We start from the raw sequence: 16,884 nt of genomic DNA, 5'->3' as shown, positions 1-16,884 counted from the left end.
AGTGAATTTTGAAGGTCATCTGGAGCTATAAAAAACCATTTTAATATTTTATGCCTCGGAAAAATAATAAGGCCCAAAAAGACATTTGGCGGTGGTGTGTATCTATGGGCGAGGGTGTAGAGGAAGGGAGGGAGGAAAGGAGTCCTTGATATTTTAGACTGTCATTAATTTCTTATGAACACTGCAAAATATACTGACTTCCAAAATGCCATCATGGTGGCTATGGGTACTTGAAGTTGTTGTTGTTGTTAGTTGCGAAGTTGTGTCTGACCCATCGCGCCCCGCATGGACAATGTTCCTCCAGGCCTTCCTGTCCTCTACCATCCCCTGGAGCTCACGCCGACTGCTTTAGCGACTCCATCCAACCACCTCGTTCTCTGTCGTCCCCTTCTTCTTTTGCCCTCAATCTTTCCCAGCATTAGGCTCTTCTCCAATGAGTCCTTCCTTCTCATTAGGTGGCCAAAATATCCTCTTCAGGATCTGGCCTTCTAGAGAGCAGTCAGGGTTGATCTCCTCTGGGACTGACCCGTTTGATCGCCTTGCAGTCCAAGGGACTCGCAGGAGTCTTCTCCAGCACCAGAGTTCAAAGGCCTCCATTCTTTGATGCTCAGCCTTCCTTATGGTCCAACTTTCACAGCCATACTTGAAGTAAGGTCAGGAATATTGGGAATTGTGAGCTCAGTTCCTTGAAAATCACTTTGAAGAAGCGTCTGTGGGACACAATCTCTGGTGCTTTACAGGTAAGTCCTTGACTTATGACCGTCATGGTTTCCGGATGCAGAAGTGAGTTTCAGCAGGTTCTGGTCAGTTCTGGAGAACTGGTAGTGGAAATTTTGAGTAGTTCGGAGAACTGGTAGTAAAAATTCTGACTGGCCCCGACCCCGTCTATTCTCTGCCTCCCAAGTCCCAGCTGATTGGGACGAAATGGGGATTTTGCAGTAACCTTCCCGTGGATTGGGGTGGGAATGGGGATTTTACCGTATCCTTCCCCTGCCACGCCTACCAAGCCACGCCCACAGAACTGGTAGTAAGAATTTTTGAAACCCACCACTGCCCGGATGTAATGAGCACCTTAGGGGAGTGATGCTGGGTAGAGAACCAACTTAATTGATGACCTATCTCTCTCTACCACCAAGAGTACCACCATCATAAAGGACCTCGTTCGTTCTGAAGAGCCTGATGCTTACTACAAGCAATAAAATCAGAGACAGTTCTCCATCCACTCAGAAGGTCCTTTAGAGTAGATAGGGAGAATTTATAACTCAAAGAAGCCATAAAGAAAATCAATATGAGCTTCTCTCTATATATATAAGTAGAAGCTACGAACTGGATAATCTCTTCAGCTGTGTGGTTTTCTTCAGGTAGAAGCAAGGGAGAAAGCGTGTTTGGGGACATTAAATTACTTCAAGGAGATCTTGTTGACCTTGTTTTAAGTGAGGACAATACTCGTATAGTGTGCACACTTCCTGCAGAATTTCCACCTTTTTATTCCAACAGAGAAGAAATGTCGGTGAAAAGAACAAAGGAGCTATGCATAATAATTAGGGGAATTTCAGAAATTGCATTTTTCTACTTCAGTGGTGTCAATCACTAAGAAACAAAAATGGAAAGGGTGGCATTTCTGTAGACCATAAAAGGCTCAGAAAAGAGTACTACAGAATAACAAAATAATAGAGTAGGAATGGACCTTGGAGGTGTTCAAATCCAATCCCCTTCTCGGGCAATAAACCCTATACCTGTGATGGTGGCACGTGTAGCCATATCAGTGGGCACGCATGCGCGCGCCGGGCAGCTGATTTTTGGGTCTTCTGGGCCCATCAGAAGTAGGGAAACAGGCTGTTTCTTGCCTCCGGAGGGCCTGGGGTAGGGGTGGGGGTGGGGAAGGCTTGTTTTTCTTTCTCACCTGGCTCCAGAGCTTCTCAGGTCCCACCAGAAATTGTCAAATGGCCCATTTTCAGCCTCCGGAGGACCTCCACAGGGGTGGGGAAGGCTGTTTTTGCCCTCCCCAGAGTCCTAGAGAGGCCCTGGAGCCAGGTGAGAAAGAAAAATGGACCTACCGGGCCATCACGTGCCAGGAGCGGGGAGGAGCTGGGGGAAGTCACACGTGCATGTGCAGGGGCAGGGCACATAGAATTATGGGTATGTGCACATGGATGACCCCCCCTGCCGCCCCCTCCTGGCACGCGATGGCAAAAAGGTTATCCATCACTGCCCTATACCCTTTCAGACAAATGATTGTCCAGTCTCTTCTTAAAAACCTCCAGTGTTGGAGCATATACAACTTCTGGAGGCAAGTTGTTCCACTGATTAATTGTTCTAACGGGCAAGAAATTCCTCCTTATTTTTAGATTGGTTCTCTCTTTGATTAGTTTCCATCCGTTGCTTCTTGTCCTGCCTTCAGGTGCTTTGGAGAATGGGTTGACCCCCTCTTCCTTTGTGGCAGCCCCTCAGATAGTGAAAGACTGCTATCAGATACAGATTAACAGAGTTGGAAGGGACCTTGCAGGTCATCTAGTCCACCCCCACCCCTCAGCAGACCCTACATTTTTGACAGATGGCAGTCCGGTCTCATCTTGAAAGTTTCCAATGATGAAGCTCTCACAACTCCTGAAGGCAACTTCTGTTCCACTGGTTGATTGTTCTCACTGTCAGAAAACCTCTCCTGATTTCCAGGTTGAATCTCTCCTTGGTCAGTTTCCATCCATTATTCCTTGTCTGGTCTTCAGATGCTTGGGAGAATAGCTTGACTCCTTCTTCTTTATGGCAGCCCCTCAAATATTGGAAGACTGCTATCATGTTTCCCCTGGTCCTTCTCTTCACTGAACTAGTCATGCCCAGTTCCTGCAACTGTTCATCGTATGTTTTATCCTCCAGTCCCCTCATCATCTTTGTTACTCTGTACTGTGAGAAAAATATTTACCCATTGACTAAATTTATATGCCATCCATTCCCAAATGTTCAAAAGGGACTGGACTATTTTCCAAACCGAACGTAGGCTCTGGCAAATACATCTGACCAGAGTGCCAGGTTTGAAAACATTCGTAGCATCCCACGGGAGATTCTGTTTCAGGGCTCCTGAGCAAATTCCAGCAGAAGATGACAGAAACTCCATGAGAGTTCAAAAGAGCTTATTGTTTTCACGGATGACATTTTAGCAACTGGAAGTTGCTATCCCACTCCTAGCTGGCCCCGCCCACCCCTCCCCTCCCCTTCTAGGAGTCCCCACGTGGCCCATTTTGGATGCAGGTAAGTGCAGGGTGTGCGCGGAGGCTCGGGGAGGGTGAAAAATGGGCTTACCGGAAGTTTGGGAAGGATGGAAATGGGCCTCCAGAGGGCCTCTGAAGTCTGGGGAGGCCATTTTTGCCCTCTCGGAGGCTCAAGAAAAGCCTCCGGAGCCTGGGGAGGGCAAAAACACCCTGATGGTGCAGGAGGCCACGCCCACCATGGCTACGCCCACCCAGCAACAGGGGAGAGAACTCCTGGCTAAAATTTTTGAAGCCCACCCCTGTCTGTGAGGCTGAAGTTTCAACAGAGAAACAGATGCACCTTCAGAAAATAAAAAACGAGGAGTGATTCAGAAGCACCAACAAAGACGATTATTTCAACATCGATGCTTAACATGATCCCTCTGCAGACAGACAGCCATCAAAACTGGGATTGACATCTGGTGGATCTGGGAGCCAGATCAAGAATGAGAACCGACGGAAAGGACCTGAACTCAAATGATCCAGCCTTACAGCTTGAAAGAAGCCTACTAGCATTTGTGTCAAGGTAAGTAGTAGATGGGCCACTGGTGAAATCTAAAATTTGTTACTACCGGTTCTGTGGGCGTGGCTTGGTGGTGGTGGGATAATGTTACTGGGTGGGCATGGCCAATTTTTTTTTACTTTTAAAATCATTTTTTCCACAACCTCTTCGGCGAAGAGGTTGTAAAAAAACGCTTTCAAAAGGCTCTGACGATCCCAGCTGAGTTGCCTGATCGGCAGAGGCTTTTTTTCTTTTAAAAGCCTCTGCCGATCAGGCAACTCAGCTTGGATCATCAGAGGCTTTTTTTTTTACTTTTAAAAGCATTTTTTTGGCCAAAGAGGTTGTAGAAAAAATGCTTTTAATTTTTTTTTAAAAAAGCCTCTGATGATTGTGCGGCTCAGCTGGGCATGGCGGGGGGGAGGGGGCGCAGGGATTTTTGCTACCGGTTCTCCGAACCACCTGCCTCCATCGCTACTGGATCGGGTGATCCGGTCCGAACGAGGAGCATTTCACCCCTGAGATGGGCTGACTGGAGTACAGGCAGTTCTCGACTTATATCAATTCGTTTAGCGACCAAAGTTACAACAGCGCTGAAAAAAACGACAGTTTGTCATGCAATTGTTGTAGCATCCCCATGGTCGTGTGATCAAAATTTGGACAACTGATTCATATTTATGACGGTTGTAGTGCCCCGGGGGCACATGATCCCATTTTGAGACCTTCTGATGAGCAAAGTCAATGGAGAAGCCAGATCCACTTAACAACTGGGTTATTAACAATTGCAGAGGTTCACTTGACAACTGTTAAGTGGAGAGGGTTGTAATACCCACCTGGTCTTCATGCACACATGCGCAATTTCTTCCGGTTTCCAGCACTCCCGCGTGCGTGAAGACCAGCTGGCCAATGCACTGGAACCCGGGAGAGCAACGGGCAACAGCTTGCGTGCCCGGAGAGATGGCTCTGCATGCCACATCTGGCATGCGTGCCATAGGTTTGCCATCACGGATATAGGGTCTCCTGTTTGAGCATTGGGCTGGACTAGATGAACTCCAAGGTCCCTTTCGAATTTGTTATTCTGCTGTATAGAAGTGTGCACGCTTTCTTCTTCCTCGCAATTCAGCCCTCCTTAAAAACAATCTGTCTGCCACTGAGAATTGGTCTGGCATGGCTTTTCATCCCATTCCATTGGGAGAGAGAGAGAGAGAGAGAGAGAGAGAGAGAGAGAGAGGGAGGGAGGGAGGGAGGGAGAGAGAGAGAGAGAGAGAGGGAGGGAGGGAGGGAGAGAGAGAGAGAGAGGGAGAGAGAGAGGGAGAGAGAGAGAGAGAGAGAGAGAGAGAAAAGGAACATAACTGTTATAAAACTTCAGCAAATGCTCCTTCATTTCTTGAACCTCGGTGCTCTGCCATAGCCCTGAATTAGTCAATAGTGTGATACTGACGCATAAGCATATTTATTAAAATAGCCTTCGGCATCTCCCAAACATCAAGCTGATTTTCTAATTGGTTTGCAGCTGTTAGGCTGTCGTGCAAATTATTTTCCACTGTGATGTTAAAATCCAGCTCCATCAGCAACAGAGAACAACAGGAGCCCTGCGCAAGAGGTCAGGCCGTGGACGTTGCTGCTGCCTCTGATAGGATCGTCTCAAGGGATCCCTTTGAGCTGATTCCTAAAAGCAAACCACTGCAGGGGGTGGATCACCACCGTCGGGGATCCTTTCAGCCCAGCAGGGAACAAGAGCTGCAGTGCAAACTTGGTGCAATCCAGTTCGCCCCTGAAGGGGCTTTTGATTAGCTCTGAGCAACAAGGCAGCGATGGACGTTAACTTCACCCCCCCATAGAAGAGAATATTTGTTGCTCGGGGTTGAACGGTGAGGTCCTTGGTGCTTTCTGAGCTTGGAGATCTTTCCAAAAACCCAAAAAGGAAAAAAAAGAAGGCCTAAAAATCTCTTCACGAGCAATCAACCCTCTTCAACCCAGATGAGCAGAGATTAGAACAGAATAACAGAGTTGGAAGGGACCTTGGAGGTCTTCTAGTCCAACCCCCTGTTTAGGCAGGAAACCCTATACCCGTGATGGCAAACCTATGGCACGCGTGCCACAGGTGGCACGCAGAGCCCTCTCTACGGGCATGCGAGCCGTTGCCCCAGCCCAGCTCCACCACGAATGTGCACACGCCTCCTGCCAGCCAGCTGGTTTTCGGGTCTCTGCAGTGCATGTGCAGGGGATGGGGTGCATGTGGGACATGCTGCATGTGCATGTGCAGGAGGCAGGAGAAGCATGGGGGGGGTCACACGTGCATGCATGGGGGTGGGTGGGACACATGTGGGAGGGTCGCAGAGCCCTCTCTGCAGGCACGCGAGCTGTTGCCCCAGCCCAGCTCCACCGCACACATGCACACGTTTCCTGCCAGACAGCTGGTGCCAGCGGCATATGCACAGGAGGTGGGGTGCATGCGGGACATACACACGCATGCACGGAGGGGAAGGGCACACGGGGGGGGTCACACGTGCATTGCATTATGGGTGTGCGTGCGTTTTCGGCACGCAGTGACAAAAAGGTTAGCCATCTTTGCCCTATACCATTTCAGACAAAAGATTGTCCAATCTCTTCTTAAAAACTTCCAGTGTTGGAGCGTTCACAGCTTCTGGAGGCAAGTTATTCCACTGGTGAATTGCTCTAACTGTCAGGAAAATTCTCCTTAGTTCTAAATTGCTTCTCTCCTTGATTAGTTTCCATCCATTGCTTCTTTTCCTGCCTTCAGGTGCTTTGGAGAAGAGCTTGACTCCCTCTTCTTTGTGAAGCCCCTGAGATATTGGAAGACTGCTATCATGTCTCTCCTGGTCCTTCTTTTCATTAAACTAGACATACCCAGTTCCTGCAACAGTTCTTCATATGTTTTAGCCTCCAGTCCCCTAATCATCTTTGTTGCTCTTCTCTGCACTCTTTCTAGAGTCTCAACATCTTTTTTATAGTGTGGTGACCAAAACTGGATGCAGTATTCTAGGTGTGGTTTTACTGTCAGGAAATTTCTCCTTAGTTCTAGGTTGCTTCTCTCCTTGATGAGTTTCCACCCATTGCTCTTTGTCCTGCCCTCAGGTGCTTTGGAGAATAGCTTGACTCCCTCTTCTTTGTGGCAGCCCCTGAGATACTGGAACACTGCTATCATTAAAACCAAGATTCAACTTAGACTTAGAATAACTTTATTGTCACTTTAAATATACACTGATCGGCATACATTAAAATGAAATGTTGGTTGTATACAGCTCTCCAAGGGTCACCGCCTCCAATATACACTACATAACAATACCCCAATCAAGAAACGAGCAACTCAGACAAACGAGCTCACCGTAAACAACAGCCTAATCAAGGAACCGCCAGCACTGATAGGGCAAGCCACTAGAATATAAATGGAGAGGAAACCCCGCGCCCTTCTAGAACTGATGTTATCTAACTGAGTCATGAGACGTTGGCAAAAAAACAACCAAGCTCAGAGAGCACCAAGAATTCCCCACTTTGGCCCTATGCCTGATATGTTATCCTAAGGCACTGACGGCAACATTTTCCAGCTCAGTGAAAAATAGCTTAGGAAAATACCTAACTTGACTCTGCTGGGAGATCACAAGTCCACCCACCCAACAAAGGAGAATTCTTTGCCTTTATTTGTTTGTTTGTTTGTTTGTTTTATAGCAGTGTTGGCGAATCTTTTCAGCACTGAGTGCCGAAACGGGAGCGCGCATGCGCACGCTCGGGTAAACACCGGATACCGGAAGAGCAGCTCCCCGGTACACATGTGCACGCCGGGAAGCTGAGCTTCTGGTTTCTGGCACGCATGTGTGCGCAAAGACCAGCTGGCTGGCGCACATGCATGTGCTAGAAATCGGAAGCTCAGCTTCACAGCACGTGCATCAGTGGTGGGTTCCTCCCGGTTCGGTCCAGTTCCGCCGAGCCGGTAGCGATGATGATATGACGTCACCGAACTGGTTCTTTTCCCCCCCCGCCCCCCACCCCCCATGTTATTCTTAACTTTTATTTGGCCCCACCCCCAATCTATTGCTGCCTCCTGAGTCCCAGCTGATGGGCTATAAGGAAAAAAACTGTTTAAACTCTTGCCATGGGGCTTCAAAGGGCCGCCCTACAGCTGATCAGTGGTAAAAGGCAGTTTGGTGGTAGACCGGTGCCTCCAAAAACAAATGAGTAGACCGGTGCCTCCAAAAACAAATGAGTAGACCGGTGCCTGCAAAAATAAATGGGTAGACCAGTGCCTGCAAAAATACATGAATAGACCAGTGCCTGCAAAAATACATGAATAGACCAGTGCCTGCAAAAATAAATGGGTAGACCGGTATAGCTCTGCAAGCAGTTAAAAGCCTGGTAGACCAGTACCTCTGCTAAATTCTAAAGATTTGTCACATGACCACCAAGCCATGCCCACAAAATAAGCCACGCCCACAGAACTGGTAGTAAAAATTTTTAGAACCCACCCCTGACATGCATACGCACCAAAGAGCTGCTTTTCTGGTTTCTGGCACTCCCACACACGCGAATACCAGCTGGCTGGCGCATATGGGCACGCCGGAACTTGGAAGAGCAACTGGCGATGGCTGGCATGTCAGGAGAGATGGCTCTGCGTGCCACTTCCGGCACATGTGCCATAGGTTCGCCATCACGGTTTTATAGTATATGCAGCAGGGGTGAAATGCTCCGGGTTTGGACCAGATCGCCCGATCCGGTAGCGATGGTGGCGGGTGGTTTGGAGAACCGGTAGCAAAAATCCCTGCCCCCCCCACCCCACCCCATTGCCCAGCTGAGCTGTGCAATCATCAGAGGCTTTTTTTTTTTTAAAGCATTTTTTCTATAACCTCTTTGGCCAAAAAAATGCTTTTAAAAGTAAAAAAAAAAAAAAAATCTCTGATGATCGCGCGGCTCTGCTGGGATCATCGGAGGCTTTTAAAGTATTTTTTCTACAACCTCTTCAGCCAAAGAGGTTAGAGAAAAAATGTTTTTAAAGGGCAAAAACGCTTCTGCTGATCAGGCAAGTCAGCTTGGATCGTCAGAGGCTTTAAAAAAAAAGCTTCTGCTGATCAGGCAAGTCAGCTGGGATCGTCAGAGGCTTAAAAAAAAAAAAAGCCTCTGACAATCAGGCAAGTCAGTTGGGATTGTCAGAGGCTTTAAAAGCATTTTTTAACAACCTCTTTAGCCGAAGAGGTTGTAGAAAAAATGGTTTTAAAAGTAAAAAAAAAAAAGTTGGCCACGCCCACTCAGTCATATTACCCCACCCACCAAGCCATGCCCACATAACCGGTAGTAACAAATTTTACATTTCACCACTGATATGCAGCCCATCTTGCTGCCACACAATTCTAGGGGAGGGTGTCCAATCTGATAATGCAATCTCATAAAAGATTAAAACAGTAAGACAATAACAATCACATTAAAATTCACAGAGCAAAGGCTAAGATGGGATGGCTATACAATGGAGGTGTTCTGTCCCCGTCCCACATGCACACACACCAACAGATGTCCAAGAGTTAAAAAACAAACCAGCCGACAAAATTCTTATGATAACGGAACTTGGCAGCAACCTAGTGGCTGCCTGCCAAGAGTTTATTACTCACAAAGGGAAGAGATAACTTCTCTCCGCTTCTGGTACATCAAAGTAAAATGTTCAATACTTACAGAGTAACTTAAGTTCAAATATAATCCAGCAAAGTCTATAGCAAAAGTCCGGCAATGCAGAATGGCGTGGAAGCTTTCAGCTTTGTTCGTCACAAGGCTTGACTGGCCACCACGCTCCCTTTTATACCCTGTGGGGTGTGGTCCAGTGACTCAGCCTAATCTCTGGCACGCCTCCTCTTCTGTTGCGTGTGCTTATCTCTCCGACGCTGGCGTGGATCCAGCCAAGACTCATCCCCGTCACTGTCCGACTGCGCCTGCGCGGGGATACCTGGCTTCTGGCCAATCTCTTCTCCGTCGGGAGACACCCGAGGCATTGCCAGAGAGGAGGGTCCTGGAGAGGGAGGCCCGGCCAACTCCTCTCCTTCCCTTTTGGAGCCTTCTTCCTCCAATAAGACGGGCTCGGGGGTTGGAGCCACAACAGGAGGGGAGGTGGGATCTTCTATGTAATCCAGTAACCGTCTCCAGAAGGGCACTTATAGATCACTTATACAGATAGTCCTTGACTTACAACAGTTCCTTTAGTGATCATTCAAAGTTACAACGGCACTGAAAAAGTATTGACTGTATGGCAGAGAACGGGATTCCATTCCGAGTAACAACATATAGCTCACATGCTATTTTGGACCATCTGAACATGCGCAAAGCCTTCTGTGCATGTGCAGAGGATCAAAAACAGGTTACTTCCTGGTTAGAACCAAAAAGTAATGATGCCCGGGTGGGTGGGTGGAGCCTCGCGTTGCCGCCGCTACTGGTTCACTGAACCACGCGCCACTGTCACTACCAGTTTGCCCGAACCGGTCCAAACCGGTAGCATTTCACCACTGCTCAGAACCCTATAAAAATCCATGTACTCATCAAACCAATTTGTCAGCTATCCCAGAACCATATGCTGTCGTTGGTTCTGCTTATCGATAAACGTCATCCTTCCTTCCATCCGGCCTCCATTTTATTTCCAGAGCCTTTCTCCCGGCTTCAAACCAGGATTGGATTTTCTTCCCATAATCGTATAAGATACAAAAATACAAAAGAAAATGCGTAATAAGAAAGATAGGTGAGGAAAAAGGGAAGGGAAAAGTGTAGGGAAAAAAGAGGTGGGGGAAATAAATAAAGAAAAGGCATTGACTTCTGACTCACTTTGGTGTAGTAAGATAAGAAAACAACATCAAACCTCAACTTTTTACTTTTACGTAAGTATATAAACTAGCCATTTCTATAACAACAAACCTATCTAATTGGTAAAACCCAAAATCAAAGTTTCATTTTTTTTCCACCTCAAGCAAAAAGTCCAGAAGCGGTTTTCAGGTAGAAACAAAAGTAATTATATATTTTTCTCTTTGATCAAAACAGTCTATTTAGCCATCTATGTTAACTTCATCAACTTCTTCAGCCATTATTCATCCATTGTGGGAATCAAAGTGTCCTTCAGTTTTTGTGAAAGTCACATAATTCTTGTATTTGTGTTTCTTCAGGTTCTTTGGTAACTCAAACAGAGACAATAGTTATCAGGTGGTGGGTGAACGCTGGGGTTCTCACCCAAAACTTTGTGGCGCGCCAGTTTTGACACGTGTGTCTAAGTCCTAATATAATTTATTTTATCTATTTATTTATTTATTTTATTTTTATCCCGCCTTTATTATTGTTTATAAATAACTCAAGGCAGAGAACATACCTAATATTCCTCCCTCCTCCTATCTTCCCCACAACAGCAACCTTGTGAGGTGAGCGAGAGTAACTTGCCCAAAGTCGCCCAACTGGTTTTCATGACTAAGGTGAGACTAGAACTCATGGTCTCCTGGTGATTGCTCCAATATCAAAACAACAACCCTGTGAAGTGAGGTGAGCTGAGAGAGAAGGACTGGCCCAAAGTCACCCAGATGGTTTTCATGGCTAAAGTGAAACTAGAACTCACCATCTCCTGGTGATTGGCCCAAAGACACCCAGCGGGCTTTTGTGCCCAAGGCAGGACTAGAACTTCCAGGTGAAATTCCTCCTTATTTCCAGGTTTGATCTCTCTTTAATGGTCTTCCATCCATTGCTTTGCCTGACCTAGGCTTCCTTAGAAAATATAAAGCACAATCTTAGTCCTGCAAAACCTCTTTTATTTATACGACTGTAAATTACTTTCATTTACAGTCCACAAGGCTTGATAAACAGCCTTTCAGAGGAAGGTTATCAAAACCCACCTATCTCACGTGGAACGCTGCCAAAGAGCTAATTTCCAGACGTAGGGCAAGGCCAAACTTGGCACAGAGTCACAAACGGAACTTTCAAATCTTGAATTGGCCAGATGAACTAATTGCTTCCTGCAAAAGCTCACGTCCCATTTGCTCTTCTTTTATGTCTTATGGGAGGGGCCAATCATCTCCAAGCCTTACTCCCAAGTCGACCCTGTTTTCTTAATTGTTCTTGTCGTCTGGCAGCTCTGCGCATGCGCACACTGGGAACAGGCTCCCGCTGTTCTTCTGTCAGACTCCGGAGGCAGCAAAGAACTACCAGATAGTCTTGGCTCCCTCTCTGCCTCCAATGCAGAGCCCTCGTCTGAGCTTTCCCCAGCCCCCAGGATTGGCCCAAGTTCCTCCCCAACCTTCTCACTGTCCAACTCTGCTGCTAGCTCCGGGCCACAACATGCTTCTTGTACTGTCCTTATGTGGTTTGGAGAATAAGTTAACTACCTCTTCTCCTTCAAAATGGAGGACATGACTTTCTTTTTGTCCTCATGACCTCCATCCAACAGGCATAGCCTTAAAATCAAATATTATCAGTGGTGGGATTCAGCCAGTTAGCACCACTTCGGGAGAACCGGTTGTTAACTTTCTGAGCAGTTTGATGAACTGGTTGTTGGAAGAAATAATTAGGGCAGAGAACCGGTTGTTAAATTATTTGAATCCCGCTACTGAATATTATCCATTTTTTTGGAGTATCTTTTTTTTAATAACATATTTTGGACCGTTTCACAACATTAGTCATTCAAACGTTTGTGCTCTCTGGACCTTGTAAATTCTCTGCTTCTTTCTTTCCTTCCTCTGCCGACAGACATGACAGCCTTAGACTTACCTTATTTAATTTATTTCCTCATGCCAACCGTCGGTTTCAATCCAGCCCCTTCAAATCTATGGTTGCAACAGTCTATAGATCACATGATTTTTTTCCCCCTACGTTTCTACAGTGAAATTGGAAAAGCTGTGTTGTCATCAATTCTGTATTATTGCTGGCGTGTGTTCTCGAAAATAAAAGATACGATGGAAAAACAGTGCAGTTGAAAACTCAAGTCTTTCTGATGCCGGAAAACAGTAATTTCACATACACGCAGGCCTAAGAATATATTTTGGCAGGGTTTTTGTTTTTTTTTTTGCTGCAATTTGTGTTGCAGATGCCAAGTAAGTTAAAAGAATTAATATGTCTTTATTTTTCCCATTTGTCCTCCTTTCCAATTGTCCCTCTTTGGCCTGTTCTGATCTCTGGTAAGTCTACTGTGGAGGAAAAATGGAAGGAAAGTTTGCTCGTGAATCAAAGTCTGCAGGGATACGCACACTCTACCTACCCAATTGTGGAAGGCTGCAAAAGATAGGATTGTGGATGAAGCACTTGGGGACACCTCCTTCCCTTTGAGGGATCTAGAGAAGCTAACTATCCCATACCTACTGATAGAAGGGAGTATTTGTAGCTCAGGGTTGAACTGTGAGGTCATTGGTGCTCTCTGAGCTTGGTGGTTTACTTGCGGACGTTTCGTTACCCAACTAGTAACATCATGAGTGCTAGAAGGAAGTGGGGTTTTGGAGAGGAGGAGGAGGAGGAGGAGGAGGAAGAGGAGGAGGAAGAGCAGTGTGGGGTCCTTGGTGCTCTCTGAGCTTGTTGTTTTCGTGCCGAGGTTTCATTACCCAACTAAGTAACATCATCAGTGCTAAAAGGGAGTGGGGTTTGTGGAGAGGAGGAGGAGGAGGAGATGGTGGTGGAGGAGGAGGAGGAGGAAGTGGTTGTGGTGGACTGTGGGCTCCTTGGTACTCTCTGAGTTTAGTTGTTTTCTTGCAGGCACTTCATGACCCAACTAGGTAACTTCATCCATGCTAGAAGGGAGTGGGGTTTGCTCTCTGTTGAGATACACAAGTGGCTTGCCTTGTCAGTGTTGGTGGGAGTGTTCTTGGTGGTTCCTTTCTTAGTCTATTGTTTACTGTTTGTTTGTCTGAGTTAGTAGTCCATGGATAGTTAGTCCATGGATACGGATGTTGTTTACAGCTTGGTTGTTGGTCTAGTGGTAACCTTGGTGTTAACCTTGGTGTCTCATGCCTGTTGTGCATTTCAGTACTGTTAGGATATGGTTTGAGCCCAAGTTGTCCAGGCAATATATGTGTTCTGTGACTTTACTATGAATATGTATTGTGTGACTTTAAAGTTTTCCTGCTGATTGATTGTAATGCTGAGTCATGCTGTAATTAGTTGTAAACGTATTTAAGAAAGGTACTGTAACGTATTCAGTTGATGATAAGCTACCATAGTGTGTGGAGTTGCTATCCATTGTGCTATCTTCGGTTGGATGGATCTGCTACCATCGTGGTTTGTGAACCAGAGTGAGTTTGTTATTCTAACCAACTACTGTTTGTGTGGTAAGAAGCGTTTTTGTATCACTGGACTGATTTAACTGGCAAAGACTTGGATTGATTTAAGGACTATGAGATTGTTTTTCCACTATAAAGTAAACTTTTGATAAACCAGTTTGCACATCTCTTATTCATTGCTCTCAGCAACGTTTCTCTGTGCTCTACACTCTGCTGGTTGGTAACACAACAACAATATCCTTAACAAGTACATTCCTTTTTCTAGGGATGTTTTTTAAAAAAAAGAGAGAGAGAGAAAAAGTCAGGGAAAATCAGGTCAAGAATTATTTGTCACGGTCATATCCTTCTTTTAAGAATGGGAAAAAGCGAAGGGCAGCTCAGAATTGAAGGAGGGAGGATGTAACCCTTTTTCCAAGGGGCTTCCCTGGTAGAAATCTAGCATCTAAGAGCTCTTATAAGTTTGGAGGGGAAATTGTAGTGGCATCAGGGTTGCCTCAGGCAGTGTATTTCCTTGGTGACATTTAATAGCGGATGTAAAAATAGAATTTGGAATTGGTTTAAAAACAGTGGGAAGCCTTAGGCCCTGTTCTAGTGACAGCATGCACCAAGGTTTCTCCAAAGAAATGAGAGAGGGGGACAGAATAAGAGGAGGAGGAGAAAGGAGGTGGAAGAGGAAGAAAAGGAGGAAGAGGAAGAAGAAGAGGAGGAGGAAATGGAGAAAAAAGAGGAAGAAGAGGAGAAGAAGAGGAGGAAGAGGAAGGGGAAGAGGAAGAAAAGGAGGTGGAGAGGAAGAAGAAGAAGAGGAGGAGGAGAAGAAGAAGAAGAGGAAGAGAGAAGAGGAAGAAGAAGAAAAGGAGAAGGAGAAAAAGGAAGTGGAAGAGGAAGAAAAGGAGAAGAGGCGAAAGAGGAAGAAGAGGAAGAAAAGGAGGAAGAGGAGGAAAACATGGAGGAGGAGAAGGAGGAGGCAGATGAAGAAAAGGAGAAAAAGACAGAGAAGGAGGAGGAAAAGGAGGGGTAAGAGGAAGAAATGGAAGAGGAGGAAAATCAGAAGGAGGAGAAGGAAGAAGAGATAGAGGAGGAAGAGGAGTGAGAAGAGAAGAAGAAGAATAGGAGGAGGAGGAGGAGAAAGAGAAAGAGAAAGAGAAGGAAGAAAAGGAAGAGAGGAGGGGAGCAAAGAAAGAAAAACACAGAAGGAGCAAGAACAGAAAGAATTTCCTCCCCCCTCCCCAATCTATAGGAAAATTTTATACCGGATAGAATTAGCAATGAAAAAAAATATTACAGAGCTACCTGATGCTCCACGCCCAACTCTAATCACTGGCAACTTAAAAGCCTTAACTAATGTGGGAAGAAATACCCATCTGGTTCAGTTCCAAACTGGGAGAAAGACACTGGAAACATGGAGGCTGATTGGAAAGATGGTTTAACGATGAAGCAGAACCAACAAGCACATGGTTCTGGTGCAGCTGACCACATGGAGTTAAGAACGGGGTGGTTTTTATACCTTCTCTTGGGCTTTGCACTTCAGCTTCCTGTTCCTGTGCAAGAACAGGTATTCTATTGGTTGTTGTAGGGGTTATGTAGGGGTCATAGCTGGCTCTATAGGTTTTATTTTATTTATTTATTTATTTTATTTTATTAAATTTCTATACCGCCCTTCTCCCGAAGGACTCAGGGCGGTGAACAGCCAGAAGATAAAACACAGGAAATACAAAATCTAAAATAAATTAGAACAAATTAAATAATTTAGGCTGAATTTTAAAATACCCCATAATTAAACAGATTAAAAATTTATGTTTAAAATTTAAATTTAAAAGAGGAGATGATTTAGGCCAGGCCGGCTTGATGAAATAAAAACGTTTTAAGCGCGCGACGGAAGGTGCGAAGATCCGGGATCCTCTGTATCTCCGGGGGGAGCTCGTTCCAGATCGTAGGTTTTCTGAGCTCTGTTTGGTTGACGTTTCTGATGGTGATGCAATAATTAATGGCTTTGCCCCGTTTTGGCTCTTGGCTGTTTGCTTATGAATAGAGCTACCTAGATACTTGGCTTCTTTCAATAAACTCTTTATTTCTTAAGTGCTGACACCTGCTGAGGGCTATTAAGAAAGGTGGGGGGCTGCTTTCCAAGAGCATGTTTGTCCTTTTCTCATCCAGGGAAATATAATATTCTGCCTTTTTAATCTTTCTCACAATATTTCATTTTTCTAGGAGAGGGGTGGGTGCTAACTTTCTACACTAAGTTGATTCTTTCGCATCCCGAGACCAGACCCGTCAACTTTTGAGCATCGCCAGTCCCAAAGGAATCCACCTCCTTCTCACAATCAGATCGATGGGCTTCGATGAGCATTTAAGTATATGATTAACTCAAATCCCTTCTAATCTTTCTTTTTTGAGGGGGAGGGAAGGGGAGGAGGGGGCCCGTTGTGTGTTATCCAAAGCCCGTTTCCCTGCAGAAAAATACTGCAACCCACGTGCGTGGATATCTGTGGATTGCTAGTCTGCAAATATGCCGATTCAATCCAGCTTTGATTTTTCACGCTTACTTTTCTGCTCAGCCGCATTGCATAGCTAAGCCGCAATTAATAATGAGAGGCTGGGAGATTATGCAAGCATTAATGCTGGATGTATAGGGAGAAGATACAACACGGAGGAAAGAAAAGATCAGGAGCTTATATAAAGGGATCTTTCGGCACAGCTCAAATTACGAGGTTGAAATACAGGTAGTCCTTGATTTACGACCACAAGTCAGCCCAACGTTGATGTGCCAAGCGAGGCAGTTGTTAAGTGAGTTTTGCCCTGTTTTACGAACTATCTTGCCACTATTGTTAAGTGAATCACTGAAGTTGTTAAGTTAGTAACACGGTTGTTAAGTGAATCTTAAATGGTCACTAAACGAACGGTTGTAACT

Source organism: Pantherophis guttatus, chromosome 2 (assembly GCF_059756535.1).
Source record: "Pantherophis guttatus breed Tessera chromosome 2, ASM5975653v1, whole genome shotgun sequence".
Lineage (NCBI taxonomy): Eukaryota > Metazoa > Chordata > Lepidosauria > Squamata > Colubridae > Pantherophis > Pantherophis guttatus.
The sequence above is the reverse complement of the archived record's forward strand: the minus strand, read 5'-3'. Positions refer to the sequence as shown.